The sequence below is a fragment of the Equus quagga genome, chromosome 9 (assembly GCF_021613505.1).
Source record: "Equus quagga isolate Etosha38 chromosome 9, UCLA_HA_Equagga_1.0, whole genome shotgun sequence".
NCBI lineage: Eukaryota > Metazoa > Chordata > Mammalia > Perissodactyla > Equidae > Equus > Equus quagga.
Window position 1 is genome coordinate 42,303,847 of NC_060275.1, and position 14,053 is coordinate 42,317,899.

Below are 14,053 nucleotides of genomic sequence, written 5' to 3' on the forward strand. Positions count from 1 at the left end.
TGATTCATGTAGTGAATATTTGAATCCTATGTAAAGTGCACCAACAATAAAGAGCAAAATTGCTTGTATTCCATTATATTCATAAATGAGGATGATATGTATTATTATGATGTCACTGAAGACCAATTAATATATTTCTAGGTTTCTCTTCTCCCTAAAAATACAAGTCTGAGACCATGTGATCTCACTTACAGATAAAAAATTTATTGGGGGCAGTCCAGTGGCCTAGTGGTTAAGTTCGGCATGCTCTGCTTTGGTGGCCTGGGTTCAGTTCCCGGGCACAGACCTACACCACTCATTGGCAGCCATGCTGTGGTGGCATCCCATACACAGAACAGAGGAAGGTTGGCACAGATATTTGCTCAAGGCGAATCTTCCACAGAAAAAAAAAAAAAAAAAAAAACAAAACAAAAATCAAACAAATTATTATTTGGTGGTTAGAGGTTTTAAAAGTTTAACATTCAGTTGAAATTGCTTCATGTTAACCTTAATGTTATATGAGCTCAATTGTATCATCTGACAATACGTCCTGACTTTTCTTCTTTGTTCCTTCTCCTTGTCCTTTTATATTTGGGTTATTGATTGATAGTTTGCTTATACTGTGGGGTCTTGCTTTGCTCCATTTGTCCTTTGGAGGTTCTATAGTACAGCATCGAGGATAACCATACACCCTGTGGAGCCAGACTGCTGGGGTTAAAATTCCAGCTTGGCCACTTACTGTGTGGACATGAGAAAGTCAATTAACCTCTCTGTGCTTCAGTTTCCCCATTTATAAAATCTGGATAACAGTAACAATTAGCTTGTAGGATTATTGTGAGGATTAAATATTATTACACAAGACATCTTTAGAGGAGTGCTAGAATAATTTTGGAACATGGTAAGAATCTTGTAAGTGTTAATTATTATAATCATTCCCATTTCTCTTCACACTTTGCTACTTATCACCTCCCTTCAGTACAATCTTGCTACTTTCATCGCCATGGAAAAAAATTGCAACTAACAAAATCAAGTAAAATGTTCGTTTAGAGTATTGTAGGGATGTAAAAGTTCTGGGAAGTGGAAGGCTAGCAGCAGGCTTCAACCATCTGAAGGGCTCTTATGTGGAAGGGATTGGAATTCTCCTCTAGTTTTCAGGGACAATATGCTAAAATCGATGGAAGCCATAAGGAGGCTTATTCTGAATTTCTAATAAATAGAGATGACAAAAATATAACATGAATGGAGAGATTCCCCTTTCTAGCAGTGCAGGAAAGGACCCTTTAACTAGATGGCCTCTGAGATGTCTTTTGATTCTAGAGATCTGTGTAATTCTGAGTAATATTTTTAGGCAGAGAGAACTTTCTTTTTCCCTACAGTAATACCACAGGCTGTTTATCGAGTAAGAGAAAATCTGTTTGTCTTATAGTGAACATTTAGAATGAAAACCTGGGAAGTTTTCATAAGTATAATGATATGATTTATGCCCATATGCACAGCACCATCTTTTATAACCAGTGGTGTGTTATCCATTGGTGAGTAAAAGATACATTATAGAGTGGTATATTCTTAACTCCCTAAAAACTTCTTTAATTTATTTTGGTTTGTAAAAGTTCTTATCTCTAAAGAGAATTGTAAGAGTGTGGAGGTTAGAAGAAATTGGATAGTTGGATCTGTAAAGAAATGTTCCTTTTCGGTGGATATGATTATTTTGAAAACATCAGTGAGTGTCCACTACTAGTTGAATATTTATTGGCAGATGCACTATGTTAATTACAAATTTGGCTTCCACTCTGGGTAAATAGCCACTTAAATTTTTAAAGGACTGTCCTTTAGTAAATTATAGGTTGAGAGACATATCTATATTTCTTTTCTTCTCAGAGGACTTGTGACTAGGTTGACCACAGGCCAATTTACACAAGAATGAAAAATATACTTTGACTTCGACTCATTTCAGATAAATAGTATATTTGAAAATGAGCTGCTCTGATCTAAAATCTCTACTAAGTATTGTACTCAATGAAAATCTCTTTCTTTATGTGGTATATATGTTTTTGAAGAATGCCATCAGTGCACTGAGCCTGAAATGAGAATCACCATTGCATGACCTTGGGTGAGCTACTAGGAACTCGTTTCCTTATCATTAAATTGATGGCTCACAAGGCATCTGAAACCTGTGGATCCAGTTGTATTTAAATGCAAGTTTAGAAAAACCAGGTAGCACGTATATCATATATTATTTAATAGTAAATGGAGTTTGGGGCAGTATTCTACTAAGAAACACACTCATATATTTGCAGTGATTCATGAATATTTAGACTAAGTGGGAAAAGTAAGATCTAGAAACATCCTCACACAAGTTCAGATTAGTTTTGCCTTCAGATGAGTTTTAACAGAAACTTTAAAAAAAAATCTATTGGTCTTCAGAGTTTTTTGTATTTTGAAACAGGAGATGAAAGATCTTATAGCTATACTTGTATAGTGCAAAAGGTCGTTCTGAAGACAGAATGAGAGAATTCAATAAATTATAAAGCATTATATAAATGTAAGGGATTATTAATACCTATGTACCCGACTTTATGATTATTTTCCAGGCTTTCACTGGTTACAAGGAGCTGGGAAATAATTTTTTGTTATGCTGACTTTGAATCTAGTTCAAAGAAAAGAAGATATTAAAAGTCTTCTCCTAGAAGTGTATGGTTCTCACACTATGTAGATGTTATTGAAATCAGCATGAATTTATATATTTCCCGGGCTTAAGGTTATCTTTCTTACCAAAATAATGTTGGCACATTTCTGCTATTGCAGCCTTACTTTAAATTATGTCTCAGAGATCTCAAAAGTTTAGAATTCATTGACTCATTTATTCATTCAGTAATTGCTAATTCTGAATTGTTACGTGTGGAGCAAACATTCAGTGGGAAGTAATATTAGCTCAAGGAGCTGACAAAAGCGTTGGTTGACAAGAAGAAAGACTGGAGATATATAGGAAATTCCAATTTAGTTGATAATTGGGCACAAAATGAAGGTAATTAAAAAGATCACCGATAGGGGCTGGCCCGGTGGCCGAGTGGTTAAGTTCACACGCTCTGCTGCAGGCGGCCCAGTGTTTCGTTGGTTCGAATCCCAGGCGCGGACATGGCACTGCTCATCAAACCATGCTGAGGCAGCGTCCCGCATGCCACAACTAGAAGGACCCACAACAAGGAATACACAACTATGTACTGGGAGGCTTTGGGGAGAAAAAGGAAAAAATAAAATCTTTTAAAAAAAAAGATCACTGATAGATCTTGGATATTCATGAGTAGATAAAAGTAACAAATTGGGGAGAGTCTTGCAGGGATGCGGAGGTAACTGCCTCTGCAGTTGGCCGAGAAGCCATGACTAGGATTACAGGGAGACGTTATTGGTAACTGCGGCCAAGAAAAGCTGTGAGTGCTCATCTGGACTTTCCCATGGTGGAATTGGGCAGGGCTCTGCTCCCCAGAGAGCTCCAGAATGCTGGTCAGACTCCGAGTCCTTCTTTGGTAAGGCACTCTGTGAATGACTTAAAGTGTGAGTGTATAGGAACCACTATACTGATCATTACTTTCTTCTACCACTATTTGACAAGTAAATTACTTTACTCGACATAATCTTGAGTAATGCAATCAACATCGTGTATGGGAATTTACCAAAGAAAATATTTGATTTATTTAATTCAGCAGCATCTAGAAAGATGCTAATACTCTACCTTCTTGGACAAAAGTGGATGAAACTTACTTTTGCAAAGTGAGAAGCGTAAACTTAAGGTATGAACTTCAGGGAAGGCATAATGATAAAACCAATATATATGTTAACATACACGATCTAGTGTTATCTGTCTCCTAAATCAACATGATATTAAGCATAGAAACTTAATATGTGTAGGTCTTAATTTTCTCATGTATAAACTGTAGGGATAGATGTGATAAGCCTGGTGCTGGTGCTGCTACTTGCTGAAAATTTTTATCTGAAGCTCAGGATAATTTGGTGCCTTTTAGTTTCACTTTAGCCATGCACGAGGCTTCAATAAGCCACCTGAATACAGGAATATCAGTGATAGTTTCACCAGGATGATGTAGTGTTTTCTTTTCAGGTTTGTTCTTGAGTGGAAAACCATGCAATTTATAAATCACCTTCCCACTCCTTGTCATTCCCCAAGTTCTCTGGTCTTTGTCAGGTTAATGAAAAACTTGACGTTGCTCTCTAAGCACTTAAGTGATGAATGCACTTTAACACAAGTGGATATTTTACACTAAATCTATCTTCTCAAATACTATCATATCATCACTTTTAAACTTTTTTAGCTCTTTTCTAGTCTTCTTAAGAAAAACAAAATAATTATGAATCTTCTAGAAGTGACAGAGTGCAAGTTTCAGAGCAAAGAGATATTTTTAAAGGGAGCATGAGTAATGTAAGTAAATAAGAAGAAAGACATGATGTATAGGACATTAATAAAATAAAATTTATCTTTGCAGCTAGGCTTTGAAAATTGATAATACAGCTGAGAACTTGAGTTAAAACACTGTGCTTGTAAAGAACATGATTTTGCAAAGTATCACACTGTTCATTTCATCCCTTTCCAATCTAGTTGATCCTCTTAACTTGTAAAGAAAATGCCTCACGTGTCTCTGACTCAGTTGCCTAAATTCATGCATCAAAAACTTAACCTAAATTGGAGGAGATAGCAGGAAGAAGGGATGTATGTCATTGTTGTTTACATATATAGTCTCTCATCTTGTCTTTTGGGATCAAGACTATCATTAATTTCTTAATGGTCTTGTAAATATTCAGTTCAATAGATCATGTTACAAATCAGGATGTGATAAGGATAAATTCAAGGAATGTAAAATTTTATTTTTCTTTGCCATTTTTATTCCATGTTCCTTTTTAAGTTGATAAATATTTATAAGTTGCCTTGTATATACCAATCACTACGTGATCAAGGACTGGAGATACAATGATGAAAATGTAATTTTTTCCCTTTCAAATAGCTTATCGTCCAGCAGAGGAGACTGGAGCATTAACTATTACTAATTATGATAAAAAATACTAATAATTTCCATTTTTGGAGTGCTTACTATGTACCAGGAACTATACTTCCTACTTTACGTAAACAACCTCATTCAACTATTACCACAATCCCATGAAGTAGATATTATAAGGCCATTTGTGAGATTAGGAAACTGGGCCTTAGGAATCTAACACACTCCAAGTCTCCTAGCAAGAACATGGCAGAGCAAATACTCAAAGCTAGACTCTCTGATGCCAAAGCCAAAGCTCATAACAATTATGTTATTACAATGGGACAAGTGTTGTCACAGAAGAAGGTATAAGAGGGGAAGTCATCGTGCATAAGTAAAGAGATTAATTTTACACCAAGTTAGGAAAGGGAAAAGCCATGGCAAACCTTCATAGAGAAAAAGACCTTCTATTGCACCTCAAGGGTGAAGAGTTACTCACCGGGACAAGTAAAGGAGGATGATTACAGGCAGAGGAAAGAGAATTAGCAAAGAGAGTGAACGCTGGCCCCCGAGAGAGGTGGGCAGTCTCATGCGACTAGGCTTCTAACTCCAGGGAGTGGAGTGGAGGGAAAAGGGATCAGCCTGAACAGGTGTTTAGGAGTTCTGTCAATAACAATCCATTTAAACCTCATTAAAGACTTAGACTTTTCTTTATGAGTCTATAGAAACTCCTAATGATTTCTCAAAGTGAAGTGCCAAAAAATCAGTTCTACTTTATTGCAATTTGGCAATTATGAAGAATAGATGGGGTAGGAAGAGACTGGAAAGGGAGAGAAGTTAAAGTTATGGGAAATATTGGTAGGAAATAAAACAGTAGTCACGTGGAAGGGGAGGAGGGAAGAAATGCAAGAGAAAATTTTGGATGGAATCAAAATATACTGTGGAGGATGGGGAACAGTTTAGAATAATTTAATGATTACTAAATTTGGTAAAAGAGTGAACAGGAAAAATGGAAGAATGAGTAGGTTTGAGGACAAAAAAAAAGGATTGTTATGACAATGTTGAGTTTCAGGAACCTATGGTGCAGCCAGTTTGAGGTGTCCAATGGATGTAGATAAAATAGTGCAATTATTGTTAATTTAAAAATAAAGTAAAAATTTATTATGCAAAACTTGCAGCAGGGAATTCTTGCCAGAGAAAACACTGAAGGTCACTGTGAACAACAGACTCATTAGTTGCATGTGACTATTTTCTCTGCTCTTCAGTTGCCTCCAAGTACACAACTTTGTGGGGCTTGCCACCAGTTTCTGTTTGAGGGCAAATTCTTCAAAGTTTTGGCACAAACTGTGCTTTGAATTTTGAATTTTGGTCTTTTCCTGGGCTAGCAACATGTGACACAATATTGTTTCATGATGCTGGGCAGTGACATCGAGCCTCAATTCCCATTCAGCCACATGACCGTAAGGGTAAACAACCGATACACTTACAACCATTCTGTATTCATACAACCATTCTGCTTTCCATTCTGCTTTTCACTTTCACTAGAGTATTCAATAAGTTACATGAGATAATCAACACTTTATCATAAAAGTGGTTTTGTGTTGCATGATTTTGCCCATCTGTAGGCCAATGTAGGTGTTTTGAGCATGTTAAACATAGGCCAGGCTAAGCTGGAAAATTAAATGCATTTTCGACTTATGATATTTTCAACATACAATGGGTTTATTGGGACCTAACCCTATTGCAAGTCAAAGAAAATTTGTAGTTCCCTTTGGCTGAATATGTTTGCTTTAAAGTTTGGTTATTACAATTCTATGTGTGAATCATTTAAATAGTAAGTACAGCTGGCTTTCAAATATTATTTCAAATTATGTTTCTACTGACATGTGATGTTAAGATACATATGCAGAATTCGTCCAAGATAGAATTCCTAAAAGTCCCTTGTGGTAGGAAATGTAGTTTTCAGGTATCCAAGTAAAATTCTGTTAGCCTATATGAGTAGTTATTTTGGTGTTTGGGCATTTTAACAAACAAAAATAAAAGCAATATTTTGATATATCTTATCAAATATATTCTAGATAAATAATACAGTAGTCCCCCCTTATCCACATGGCATACGTTCCAAGAGCCCCAGTGGATGCCTGAAACCTCACACAGTACTGAACCCTGTATGTACTATGTTTTTTCCTATACATACATACCTATGATAAAGTTTAATTTATAAATTAGGCACAGTAAGAGATTAACAACCATAACGATTAATAAAATAGAACAATTGTAACAATATACTATAATAAAAGTTATGTGAATGTGATCTTTCTCTCTCAAAATATCTTATTGTACTGTACTCAACCTTCTTCTTGTGGTGATGTGCGTTGATTCAATGCCTACCCGATGAGAATAAGTGAGGTGAATGACATAGGCATCGTGACATAGCGTCCCGGGCAGGACCGAGAGAGACCGCAGAAGATTTCATCGTGCTAGTCAGAACAGCGGCAATTTAAAAGTTGTGGACTGCTTATTTCTGGAATTTTCCATTTAATATTTTTAGACCATGGTTTAGCATGGGTAACTGAAACCAAGGGAAGCGAAACCGTGGATAAGGATGGACTACTGTATTTGGCTCAATTTCAATACATAGCCAATATCTTAAAGCAGTTTTCGATTCAAAGTTCGTATTTTTGCTTTCAAAGGATGGATGATTCAATAAACAGTCATTAAGACCTTTAAATTTGATAATAACTTGTTATCTGCTACCTCATTTTACACTTTACAATAATAAGAGATGATATTAATAACTCATTTTACAGATGAAAAACAGATGCTAAAAGATTCGATAGGAAATATCTGACAAGTCCACGTTCCAGTTTTACGAAGTATACAGTAAAATAATTGGGCCTTAACCTATAATAAAATTATGTTAGGAACAAAGTTAAATGCCTTGCAAATAGCTCTGAGAATTCACAGCACACAGAAGTTTCTTTTTTAACCTTAGAAATGCCATGATCAGTCAAATGTTGTTGATTATAAGAGGACCTATACAATGACAAACCAGCAATTCCCTCTTTGACTTTTTTCCCAGCTTCATTGACATGTAATTGCCAATAAAATTGTAAAATATTTAAAGTGTACAATGTGATTATTTGATATTCATATACATTATGAAAGGATCCCCCTCATTCAGTCAATTAACACAGTCATCACCTCATCACCTCATGTATTTACCTTTTTATTTTTGGTGGGAACATTTTTCTATTCTCTTAGCAAATTTCAATTATACAATACAGGGTTATCAACTAAGTCACCATGTTATACTTTAGATCCTCAGACCTCATTCATCTTATAACTGAAAGTGTGTACACTTTTACCAACCTCTCCCTATTTCCCCCACCCTCTAGCTCCCGGCAACCTCTTTTCTGCTTTCTGCTTCTGAGTTTGACTTCTTTTCTTTCTTTTTCTTAGGTTCCACGTACAATTGATACCATGCAGTATGTGTCTTTTTCTGTCTTGTTTATTTCACTTAGCATAATGGCCTCCAGGTTCTTCCATGTTGTGCAAATGACAGAATTTCCTTCTTTTTTAAGGCTGAATAACATTCTAGTGTGTGTGTGTGTGTGTGTGTGTGTATATATATATATATATATATATACACCACAACTTCTTTATCCATTCATCTACCCACAGACATCTAGGTTGTTTCCACACCTTAGCCATTATAAATGATGCTGCTATGAACGTGGAGGTGCAGATGTCTCTTTGACATAGTGTTTCATTTCCTTTGGATATATTCCCAGGAGTGGGATTGCTGGATCATATGGTAATTCTATTTTTAATTTCTTGAGGAACCTCTATACTTTTTTCCATAGTGGCTGTAGTAGTTTACATTTCTATCAACAGTTATGCACAAGGGTTCTCTTTTCTCTACATCCTCCTCAGCATTTGATGTCTCTTGTCTTTTTGACAACAGCCATTCTAACAGGTGTAAAGTGATATTTCATTGTAGTATTGATTTGCACTTCCCAGATTAGTGATGTTGAGCACCTTTTCATGTACCTGTTGGTCATGTGTATGCCTTCTTTGGAAAAAGGTCTACTTTGATCCTTTGTACATTTTTTAAATTGAGTTATTTGTTTTTGTTTTTTGCTTTTGAGTTGTATGAGTTCCTTGCATATTTTGGATATTAAACCATTATTGGATATGTGATTTGCAAATATTTTCTCACATTCCATAGGTTGAGTTTTCACTTTGTTGTGGTTTCCATTGCTGAGCAGAAGCTTTTTAGTTTGAGGCAGTCCTACTGATCTATTTTTAGTTTTGTACCTTTGCTTTGACATCATGTCTAAAAAATAAAGACCCATGTCAACGAGCTTATTTCCTACACTTTTTCTAGGAGTTTTGTGGTTTCAGATTTTCCATTCTAGTCTTTAATCCATTTTGAGTTGATTTTTGTGTATGGTGTTAGATTGGGGTCCAGTTTCATTTTTTTGCTTTGTGGCTACCTAGTTTTTCCAATACCATTTATTGAAGAAACTATCCTTTCCCCATTTTATATTTTTGGCACCTTCGTCAAAAATTAATTGACCGCATATGTGTGAGTTTATTTCTGGACTCTCTATTCTGTTCCATTGATCCATGTGTCTGTTTTTATCACAATACCATACTGTTTTGTTATAGCTTTGTAATATAGTTTGAAAGGAAGTGTGATGCCTCTAGCTTTGTTCTTCTTTCTCATGATTGCTTTGGCTGTTAAGGTCTTTTGTGGCTCCATACAAATTTTTGGATTGTTTTTTCTATCATTGGAAATTTAAGAGGAATTACATTGAATCTGTAGATTGCTTTGTGTAGTACGGATATTTTAATAATATTAATTCTTCCAGTCAATGAACACATATCTTTACATTGATTTGTGTCTTCTTCAATTACTTTCATCAAGGTCTTATAGTTTTCAGTGTACAAGTCTTTTACTTCCGTAGTTAAATTTATTCCTAACAATTTTAATATTGTCAATACTATTGTATAGGGCATTGTTTTTCTTAATTTCTATTTCTGATAGTTTGTTGTTGGTGTGTAGAAATGCAATACATTTTTTGCATATTGATTTTGCATACTGCAACTTTACTAAAATTGTTTATTATTTCTAACAATATTTTGGTGAACTTTTTAGGGTTTTCTACATATAAAATCATATCATCTGCAAACAGAGGGAATTTTAGTTCTGCTTTTCAGATTCAGATGACCTTTATTTCTTTTTCTTGCCTAATTGCTCTGGCGAGGACTTGTGGTACTATGCTGAATAAAAGTGATGGGAGTAGGCATTCTTGTCTTGTTCCTGATTTCCTTTGACTTTGGTTCAACTAATTTCCCATTTCTCTGTCTCTCTGCCTTTGTCTCTCTGTCTCTGCCTGCTTCTCCTTCTCTGTCTCTCTCTTTTTCTCTTCCTCTCTCTCATGTTACTGAAAAAAAAACCCCACAAACACCTTTGGACTTCTTTTTTTTTTTACTAAGAAGTTAGCATTCAATTGCAAATGTGATATCTGGAAGAAAAAGAGGAAAGAGAAAAGGTAAGAAAAGAAGGCAACTCTTCACCTCTCCTGACCTTCTTTCCCCTTTATAGTTTCCTCCCTCTCTTGACTTTCTCACTCCTCAGGCTTAAAGTGATGAAATAGCAGGAAGTTTCACCTATGGCACTAGAAAGATGTTATTCAAAGGGAAGAGAAATAAAATATTTAGTGCTTTGGCACAGTCTGTGACCTGCTTCTTTTTACTGCTATCATTCACAGGGTATTAAAAGGGTTTTATAGTGTGGTTGAGCTAAACACAGACTTGCTGTATAGTGTTTTTCATCTGTTCCATCTTACTTTGTAAAGTTCATCTATTATTTAAATGCTCATCATTTGTTCAACTAAAATTTCTCTTTATTTCTTATCACACACTGTTGATTATTGTCTTGATAGTAACCAAATCATTATCTAGGCCTCATAGATGAGATCACAGGCTCATACAAAAGTCCTTATCTTTTATTTTCAAGTTCCAGATCAATTTTCTGAAAAGAGGCTTGTCAAATTCCCAGGGAGAGTGTGTAAATGATCAGACGACCATCTTTTTTAAACTACAGGTTATTCATCAATTTCTCTCCATTGTTCAGCTGTAAAGATATACATATATATATATATAAGAATTTAATGGTAATTTAATAAATGTCTTTAGTTTTTAAGCAAGAAAAATTGTCTCACTGATTTGAAGTGTTTGGTGAATATCATATTTCATACAAGTTATGGCAATAATCTATTTTATGATTATGAATTATACTTGTATTTCCATTTTGAAAAATGGTACTACTGTGATCAAAGACAACAATGAACTACCTCTTAAATTATTACAAATAATTTTTCCAATATAAGATGCATTTATTATATGCAGTATTGTGAATATTATAATTGATTTAAAATAATAATTGTTAGAACAGTAATTATATTTATGTTATTAATTCACAGTCTATTTGTAGATAATATTTCATGCTTTGATATAAAATTTGGTATGACATTCCTAGGGAAAAAGTACCTTAAGTTCAATCTGATTCTATCTATAGTAATTAAAAAGTTAAAGTAAATCAATGTTGAGAGAAGGGGGGGAATATTCCCATAATGGTGCAAAGTGCCAATTGTACATTTTCCTTGAGAGAAGAATGAATCATCTGTATGTATCAGAATTGCAATGTATCTCTATTTCCATGTTTCTGGCATTTTATAGTACTAGACTCAAAAGTCGACACTAGGCAGCTACTACTACTAACCACTACCAACTGCTAACAAGAAATCAATTACTAAGCAGCTCTTTGGCCTTGAAATAATAATGTGAATTCCAATCTTAATATTTTGATTTATTTTTATTACCTGAGAATATTTATAGACAAAGAGATTTAAAACTCAGATGTTTAAACTATATTGTTAATAGAAATGACAAGGACATGGTTAAAGAGGATGGATTAGTATAGCATAGAACGAAGATGAAGTATGTGGGGTAATTATAGTACTAATGAGCTAGTTAATCATTCTGAGAACAAACCATTGCTCCCATTTGCTTCATCTGGTGGGAGGTTTGAATAGATGATTGCTACAGTTCTCACAGGATCTAGGACTCCATGACTCTGCAATTTAATATAATTTATCATTTGGGTACCTAATTAATTAGAAAGTTTGAGAAGCATATTTGTCTTTTAGACCATTACAAGAATGCTGTCAATCACTTAAGAGGAGAGTTAACATCCAAATTTCCCAACATATTATTGTGGAGTTCTGAATCAATAAACAGATGAAGATGGTAAAACGTCAAACACCAAGCAATATACACTAAGTGTTCTCTAGTGAACTGTTTTTCTGTGCCATGGCTAAAATACTATCCTAAGATTATCAATGTATTCATTGTACCAGTCAATGCAGGCAAACTAAAATTTTGAATAAAAATAAACAACATCAAAAATAAATGGACTGATTGATAGATTAGGCTAAATTATCCTGTTTTTTATTATGTCGTGAAGACCTAGCCTACTGAGATGTTGGAAAGACAGTTTATTAACTTCAGTCAGCTATTTTTTAATTAAATTCGCTCTAACTCCCTGGCATCATATGTTCTAAGCGGCAGCCCGGTGATGTAAAGAGCTTGTGGATCTTGACCTCGCTTATGACTGCACTCTCAACGTTAGACAATGACGTTATTCTGAGGGGTGCCTAATCAATCAGAGTATACATTAGGAGACCATACATCTGGAATAGTGGACTATAATTTAGGTAAAGGAAAAAAGAAATGCGAAAAGTTTCTGTACTATATTCATTTGAAGTCCCTTCTTTACATTTGTATTTTTATAAAACACACAAAACATATATGCATATATACACACACATACATATATATCACACATATATAAAACATATATTTATGTGAGTATACATATATTTATTTAGAGACACTTTTAAAATCAAAGACTAAATTGAATTGCTATTTCTTGTCCTTGAGTGGCAGTCTTCATCAGTTGAGACAAACTTGGTTCCAGCGGGAGTCCTGGGATGTCCGGGTTTGGACAATGAATGCTCCCTCTACTGTAACAAATACACAATGTCAGTTATGCCTTTGAATCATAAACTGGGTGTGGTGCATCCCTACCAAAGCTCTTACCCATGAAAAGTTAGAGGCCTAACGCAGATCTGAAAGCTTAATGTGCATGTGAAAGATGTACAATTTTTCAGGGAATTCAAAATGCCTTCCATCATAGTATCATATAAATAGGGTTCTCCAGAGGTTCTCAATCAAGTTATAAAATTTCTGGAGACTTGATTGCTCCAACCACAATATGGTCAAAATGGATGTATAATGCTAAAAACACCATAAATAACATACTCTAGATTCTTTGGCAACAAAAATTTCAGAACATATTCATATATATTTTAAAACTTTGTATTAACTTTATTCTCTTTCTCTTAAATTGCGTTGTCAGTTTAGGGTAATTGATATAAAAAACTAGTTTATATGTCAAAGGAAATTTTAACTTTTTATACAACTTTGAAATTTACTCTTAGGCAGAAGATGAGCAATGATAGCACTGATAGACTGAAAATAGCCAACGCTGATCATCAACTAAGGGCAGTTTCTCTTTGCAGAGACTTCAGGCTAATGTTCTAATGTGTTCATTGCTTTGATCTGGTATATTTTTCCTATCTCAAGTGACCTCTGAAACAATGACCTCTTGAGAAAGAACTATTACCTTCCAGATTCTCTCGACCGGAATTTACCTTGATTGTTAACTCACCTGAGCTTATGCTCCCATCTGATGGACCCTCTAGAAGTGTTGTGGATGACTGTCTGATACACTGCTAGAGGCTTTACAGACAAAATCTCATTGTTGTGGGACTGTGTTGCAATTTACTTGAATTTGTTCAAAGACAGAGGATTTGTGTTTGAGCTTTCATGACTATATTTATGCTTATGTAAAAAACAAAATGAAACAAAACAAACCCGTAAGGTAAATCTGCCTATATCTGAGATGTTGGTGTGGGAATTTTGTAGGTTTTGTGTGGCTGTGTGTGTGAATGTATGTG